Source organism: Oryzias melastigma, linkage group LG22 (genome assembly GCF_002922805.2).
Source record: "Oryzias melastigma strain HK-1 linkage group LG22, ASM292280v2, whole genome shotgun sequence".
NCBI lineage: Eukaryota > Metazoa > Chordata > Actinopteri > Beloniformes > Adrianichthyidae > Oryzias > Oryzias melastigma.
The window spans coordinates 19,200,949-19,208,567 of NC_050533.1; the positions used below are offsets into that span (position 1 = coordinate 19,200,949).

General features: G+C 37.2%; 1 long non-coding RNA gene across 2 annotated transcripts in view; it reads right to left on the reverse strand.

Annotated features, from left to right (window-relative positions):
- Positions 1-3,397: 3,397 nt before the first annotated feature.
- LOC118597991 overlaps positions 3,398-7,619 on the reverse strand; it is a 128,829-nt gene continuing 124,607 nt past the window's right edge. For both annotated transcript variants that reach the window (XR_004947023.1, XR_004947022.1), the window contains one exon: positions 3,398-6,633. This is a non-coding gene — a long non-coding RNA (uncharacterized LOC118597991). The remainder of the gene's footprint in view (positions 6,634-7,619) is intronic.

Genomic DNA, 7,619 nt, shown 5'->3' on the forward strand with positions numbered 1-7,619 from the left:
TGCAATGGAAGGAGCATGTCATGTCAAAGGCACTAACAGTGTTCTTACCCAGGACTTTGTGAGTGTCATACAAAATGGAAAATCTGTTTTTACATGCCTGCGTCTCACTTATATTACCCTTACTTATCTGTTGCATAGGTGTTTGCTACAACTGTCATCTGCAGCTCCCTGTATTTAAAACTGTGCATGCACATTTTCTGTCCACAGGCTCTCCCAGTGTTTTGCAACCTTGATATTTCCTGCGAGGCACTTGCGTGCCCCATATAGATTTGCCCACTTTTCTCCTGCAGACAGCCTGCATCCACCTGTTATGGGAGTTCTGACTAAGGCTTAAAGGAGGAACCACACAGAAAAATGAGAATGTGCATGGAAATGAACAAATAGATAAAAATATTGACCTATTCCTCCAATTTAGCTCAATGGTTGGCAAAATATCTGATATTTTGTGATCAGACTGTAAACAGAACATCCAACAGACACACAAGAGTACTTTTTTCCTGCAGCCTTTAATGTGTAATATTAGCTTTGCTTTCAGTCAGTGTGCCAATTTACTCAGTAACTAACTTTGAAGCTTAAACTTTAAAATGTAACCTCTGAGTTTTACAGCATCTTAAATCCATGAAGGATTCATTTCTAAATTCTTGGAACTCTACCTGAATTACAATAATCCTCATTATGCACATGGGGACTAACTCTATTCCTCCATTTTTTGCGCACAAAAATTAATTCTGTCATCTGTGATTTACACGCGCATGAATTTTTAAGTGTGAATGAGTGTTGGCACCTCATACAGACCAGATTTTCTAAGCAATATCCAGTTTTAAATGAGGAAAAAGCTATTCTTTTTTGTTTCAGTTTAAGACAGACATGTCTTGAGGATTAGTTCATTCAGAAACCACCATCTGCTGTGATTTCTTTGTTTGACGAGTCTTCTGGTTGAACGTGGATGCCTAAATACTTCCCTTTAATTTAGTGTAACTGTTAGCTATGTTCTCACCGTGTAATTGACATGTGTTTAAAGACCCCTTCTAATGTTTTTCGAGTTTTTGACATGCACGTGTGGTATTTTTCAAATGAAAGAGAACTAATGTAGTAAGAAATCATTTCGTTTTTGTATTTTTCCTTTGAAATTGCTGTCAATCAAACTTTCCCAAAGACACTCCGTTTGAAGTAATTAGTCGCAGTGATGTCCACAAATGTTGACGCCAGTTCATAAGAGGATAATCTTTATTAAAATCAGAAAGCTTTAGGTCCATCTCTAGAGATGAATGATTTATGTCTCTTGTATTAAAACAATAAAGTCCAGAAAGAGGAGAAAACATTGCGAAGGAAAAAAATCCACTTATCCTCTACTTTCACTTTCAATGTGCAGTGCTAACTTAAATGGGATGTGACATATATCTGAAACCGAAACCCCGAACATGTTGGGCTTTCCAACTCTGTGTTAGCTTCCGCAGAAAAGAAAATATTTCAAATGCAAATCTTCCTCAGGTTGACAACTTCTTCTTCCATTACACGAGTTAGAATGATGGAGGAAATCGAAGCTTTATACCGTTAAACAAAAGCAAAAACATCCCAGCACATTCCTTGTGAACACAGAGAAAACCCTCAATGCTCAGATTTTCTGGTCGCTCATGAACTTGGTGTCACTTTTGCATCTTTCTTTTCTCTCTGCTTTATGGCTGCATGGCTGCGGGTTGTGAATTAATGAGCAAGTTTGAGGAGGGGGGAGAAAAAAAAAGCAAAGGCGGTGGGAGAAAGTTGAAGGGGAGGAAGAACAGAGGGAGATGTAAAGACAACATTTCGAGTCAAGTCGTTACGATGCACTGTAGGCGGGTGTGGAGCCAGATAGAAATAGAAACAGCCTTAGAGCAGAGCTTAACATGTGCGCCATTGAAAACCACTGCGAGAAAATATGGACGCCTGTTATAGGTGAAAGATGAGCCCGCAGGGAGGAGAGGAATCCAGCACAACAGGAGCTCTTCATTCAGTTCAAAATAGATATTTAAGGTTTTGATAAGGATAATCTGTACTGTACCTTTTCCTTACCCTTCTGTTGGAAGCACCAAGAGTAACAGTTAAAACAAAGATGGATTTTCTCTTTAAAGAACCCACACAAGGTAATTACATCAGGGTGTTGGAAATAAAATGCTACATCAGCGCTGATGTCGCTTTTCAGAACTCATTTAATCAATGTGATGTGTTTTAACATCTCAGCTACCACAACAGTGGAAGGAAAATACAGTAGGGGTGCTCCAGAGGGGGCCCCGCTTTACGGAAATACACGTCAGCGGTGCAGCCCCTCCTTCGGACGCAAACATGTCATTCAAGTGTTGTGAGTTTTCACGACAAACTGGAAGAGTTACATGTCTGAAGAAAAATCTGCAAATACGTGAAACCACAAATAAAGAAATGTGAATATGCAGGGGAACACTGTACTCCCTGTTTTTCACACTACTAACGTTCATTTAAAAGCTCATAAACGTATAATCCGGAGCATCATATATAGGAATTTCTTCTGGTTTTGCTTACTGATGTTGAAGTTATTTGAGAGGTACACTGCCCTCTGTCAAAATACGTCTGTATTTCTTTATGATTTGCAAATATATGTTTGTGTGTGTGTTGGTTTTACTTAAATTTGTGTCATTGCGGCAAACAAAACAAAACAAAAAAAAACTGGCTTTATTAAGTTTTCCTAATATAAAAGACTTTCGACCTTGACTTTTATTCCCATAAAGGTGATTATTTTCAATCTCGAACAATTAAGAAAAAAACAAAGCACAAACTAACAATTATTTTTTGAAGTGCTGTGCTCGCCGTGCTCTGTGGTATTTTGTCTTTCTCATACACATTAAAGTGTGTTAAATCCTAATACCGGTTCAGTCTCTGACACTTTTGCACAATCTGATTTAACACTTGATAAAATTAAAAAACACCTCAGACAATAATAAAATTGTTCTCTCTGGTCTGTTTTTGTTCAAAAGCTGCATATTGTCATCAAATTTACCACAGTAAGACATTGAGTTTAATCACAACACAAAAGTGTGATTATTGTGTTATATATTTTTTTTATCAATTCATAGCCTTAGTTAAAAATAAATGTACTTTGTGTGTAAATTTCATTTGTGATTATTCCCAGATAATAAGTGTTCGGCAAATACTGTAACTTAAAAAACAAACAAAACAACAATCAATATTAATCCTGATTAATACCTGTTTACGATAAATCAGTTAATTTTTTTTTAATCGAATATATATATATATATATATATATATATATATATATATATATATATGCAGGGGAAGACACACACACACACAAAGACACGTTTAAAAAAGAATTGCTGTTTCATAGTTTTTTAAAATGTAATATTTTTCTTTTTACAGTTTTTTTTTCTTTTTTTTAGTTTCTAATTAGAAATCTTTTTTTCTGAACAGTATTTGTCCTCGTTCCTCATCTCGTTTTTGTTTCGATTTGAGTGTCAGGTATGGGGTGATGGACAGTCCTCAGCCTCTTTTTCTTCAAATGGATGTGTCAGCAGGACTGAGGAGAGCGCAGGGAGGGTCCAACCTACCAGGTAGTCAGGTCAAGAGCAGGGCTCTGGCTACGCCAATCCGGGCATGTAATGGAATCTGGCTCATTCTCAAAAAGTGGGTTCTGATATATACCCTTTCTGCTTTTATCAGGATTTGGGACCGGCACAAGAGGACTCTGGATTGTGTCCCCTTGTGGTTGCATTACACACACAGAAAGATATATTTTTTTAACTCTTGCCTTTTTACAGTTTTTTGTTTATTTTTTTTTTCTCATTTTTACAGGTTTTAAATCTTAACAAATAAATAGATAAGAGAGCACATTTATAGCTGGGAAGATTTCTGGTTCCAGGTCATGTGTCTCCAGCTCTCCTCAGCAACGAGGAGAAAAGGAAAATGAAAGAAAAGAAAAATTTTGAAGCCAATTGAGCCGGGGTGGGATCATATAAGTTCGCTTCTTCCCACCCCCTCTCAAGCGATCTACTTGTGATTCAATGAAATGATATTTTTTTTTCATGTATTATTCCTGATTGCTTGAAATAAACCATTTCATTCATTCTTTCAAGCTTTAGTAAATAAAAACTCAACAGTACACATGATAAACTTTGGAGAAGCAATTAAAACTTGAATCAAGGAAATCCAAAGCCTAAACTGTTACCAAATGAACAATAATAAATATTTGTAACAGCTGCTGTTTTGTTTTTCCATTTCCCTTACTCTTCCCTTTGATTCTTTTATCTACAGTCCTCCGATGTTCCTGCATGCTAGCAGAGGGAGTCAGGGTTACCATCCCCCCTCTCTCCATACCCCTGCATAATTATAATTTGGAGCAAGTGTTTATTGTTTGTTGAAGGAGAAAGCGCATGCACTCCTGTTTAAGGCACAGAGAGATAGAAACTTTTAAGAATTTTATTATTTGGAGTTATCTTTATTATTGTCTTAATTTTTAGGGTAAAAAATAAAATAAAGAAATATCAAAAGTGAACTTTCGCATATTTCATTAAACTTCAGCGTCATAAATTGCCTCTCTGTTTTGTTTATGGTTTTCCTCTGCTTTGCTCTCTCAAGTTAGCTGTGATTTCTCCTTTATGCCATCCCCTCTTGTTCTTGAGTCTATCACAACTGTCTGCAATCAGGTTTTCTGTACCTAAGGAGGTGTCTTTCTGTGTCCTGCACTAATGTGCTTTGTCATTCTTGGTTCATTGAACCTATTTTGACCATGTCTGATTTCTTCCTGCATCTTGATTTCAACCTGTTTTCCTCACTCTAAAATTCAGACTAAATATTGCGAGAAATGTATGTAGTATTTGTGCACAAGGACACATTTTATTTTTACCAGAACCCAGAAATAAAGCATAGCCCACAGTCACTTGAACTTATTTCCAGTAGCCATCAGACTGCCTGCTAGTTAAGTTGTTCCTGGAATCAGTTGCCATTTTGTGGCTAGAGGTGTTTTGAAATTTTTACCCTTTGGGCACTTTACTGCTTTCAATTACCCTTTATCTACATTGCTTTAATTCTTTCCTCTTAGTTCAGCATTTTCATAGCCTAAAGAAGAAAACCTTAGATTTTGTACACTCAAGTTCTTTGCAGAACTCTACAAATGTAAAACACAAATCTTTAATCTCTTTTCTTAATATTTCATGTTGGTCCTCTTGGTCTGTAGGAAAATAAATGTAAAGATTCAGCATCAAAAAGAGAGAAGATATTATGTGGCAGGACAGGACAGAGGAAGTACATTTTAATTTGCCAGTACTTTCACACTTGCTGCGCTGAATTATTTAAATTTCAATCACTGGTAAGCCTGCAGACTGAATATCTGAAAAATGCTGAAAGCAAAGAGAAGATCAGGGTTAAATCTGAGCCAAACTAAAACATGTAAAGTACCTTAATGAACTAATATTAGTAAGCAGTATGACATTACACTGGCTTTGTACACCAAAGTAAACCTTAAGCTATGTACATGCCAGGCACGGGACAAGGGTTCAAAAGTGTGCATTTATTCAACAGTGTTCACACTGGACATGCAAGGTGGGGCTTCTTCTTCTTTTTCTGAATGTCCCACCTACAGTTGGAAGAGGCTTGGTGTGAAAAGAGTTGAAGAAAGTTGTCATAATTCCAGCAAAAACCACAATTATTACTCTATCCTCCATGATCAGTTTTCAAATGGTCGGCACTTCCACGTCTTAAAAAGGACGATACTCATTTTGGATGCGGCGCCAGAAAAGTGACTTAAAAATGGTTCTGAAAATGTAAGTCCAAAACGTGTATTTACAGGCTCTTCATTGGATGTGGTTGCTTGAACGCATGTTTCCATCCATCCATCCATCCACCCACCTTCTTCCACTCATCCTGGACTGGGTCGCAGGGGCAGCAGTTTATGCAAAGATGCCCAGACTTCCCTCTCCCCAGCCACTTCCTCCAGCTCCTCTGGGGGGAGCCCAGACGTAGTCTCTCCAGCATGTCCTGGGTCTTCCCTGGGGCGTCCGCCTAGTGGGACATGAACATAACATAAGTTATAATTCAAAATAAGTATCTAAAAAATTAGTACCTGTAACAAAAAAATAATTTGGGCTTCACGGGGGCCTATTGGTTAGTACTTTCATCTCACAGTGCAAAAGCCCTGGTGGAGTTTGCATGTTCTTCTATGACATGCATGGATTTTCCACAGTCCAAAATCATACTTCATAGGTTAAGTGGATACTCTAAATTGTCCCAAGGTGTGTGAGTGTGTGGCCGTGATGTGGATTCAAAACCCGTCCTGGTTGTTCCCGTCCTTTTCCCAACAGTAGCTGGGATAGGCTTCAGTAATTCCGTGATCCTGAAAAATATTCAATGGGGTTAGAGAAAAGATGGATTCAAATCAAAATATTTCAAAAAAGCACATGGTAATTTGTCCTCCAAATAAGCATGCCAGTTATTCCTTTAAAGGCTCTTCCAGATTTTTTTTTTTTTTTACTTAGATTTTTTTTACCAGGTTACACACACTTGGTTCCTCCTCTTCACAGCACGTCTCTCTTGAGGCCTCCCCACCATCTGTACCTCATCATCGACTCCTCTTGCCAGGGCATTATTGGCCACCATCAGCGCAGACACAAGCTGAGTAATAGAGTTCATATTCAATAGTTGAAGATTGTTTCATTTGTTCCAGCTGCAGCTCTTAATCCGTCGTCTTTTGAGGCTCTACTCTTCTCCTAAACTCAACAGTAAAACCACTGCACCGTCTAAATCCTCACTTGAATTCTGCTATTTGCACCTGTTGTCTATTGCGTGATCATTCTTAAGTTGTTCACATAGAGATCATAAACAAAGAACTTGTGAAATCTATTTGTATATACACACAATTGTATGCTATTACCCCTGAGTCATAATAAATCATTTTGTACGAATTTAATCGTGTTTCAGACTAATGTTTACTACTTCCCATTTAAATTGCCTTGTTTTATGTTAATAGTAAATGTGGTTCATTTGCATGTTTTTTTATTTGCAGACGCGTGCCCACACAATAACTATAAACGCACACATTTTAGATGCAGACAGCCGGTTGCTGGCAAAGCCAACATAAAGGGTCCCCCTTGGGGGCCACATGGAAGTGGTGATGCAGAAAACATCTTATATACGAACCTATTATATGGTAAACATCATTTTTACAACTGATGTATTTGATTTTTGACTTGGTAAAAGCAAATTACCCATAAAAATAAAGGTTACCATAAAACACAACCTTATAGACAAAAATACTGTATAAAATAAAGAAATTGAAGCCTTTTTTCTGGACACAGATTAGTTACTTGACTAATTTACCCTTATTTTTTTGTGTTCAGGCCTTTAGAAATTATTACTTCCAACAAACTTGCACTTTTTTTAGATTTAAATCACATTATTTGTTTTTTAATTATGTTTTCTTTCTTCTTTTTGTTTTAATACAGTTAATATGAAATGCTGGTTATTTTTTCTTAAATGTTCTCAAAACTGCAAGTTTATTTGTATAAAATGGTCATATATCAGTGGCGGGCCGTGCATTTCACACCTAGGCCTTCAGTAGTGCTCCATCTGAATCAATCCAACCCTCATTAACTATTTTA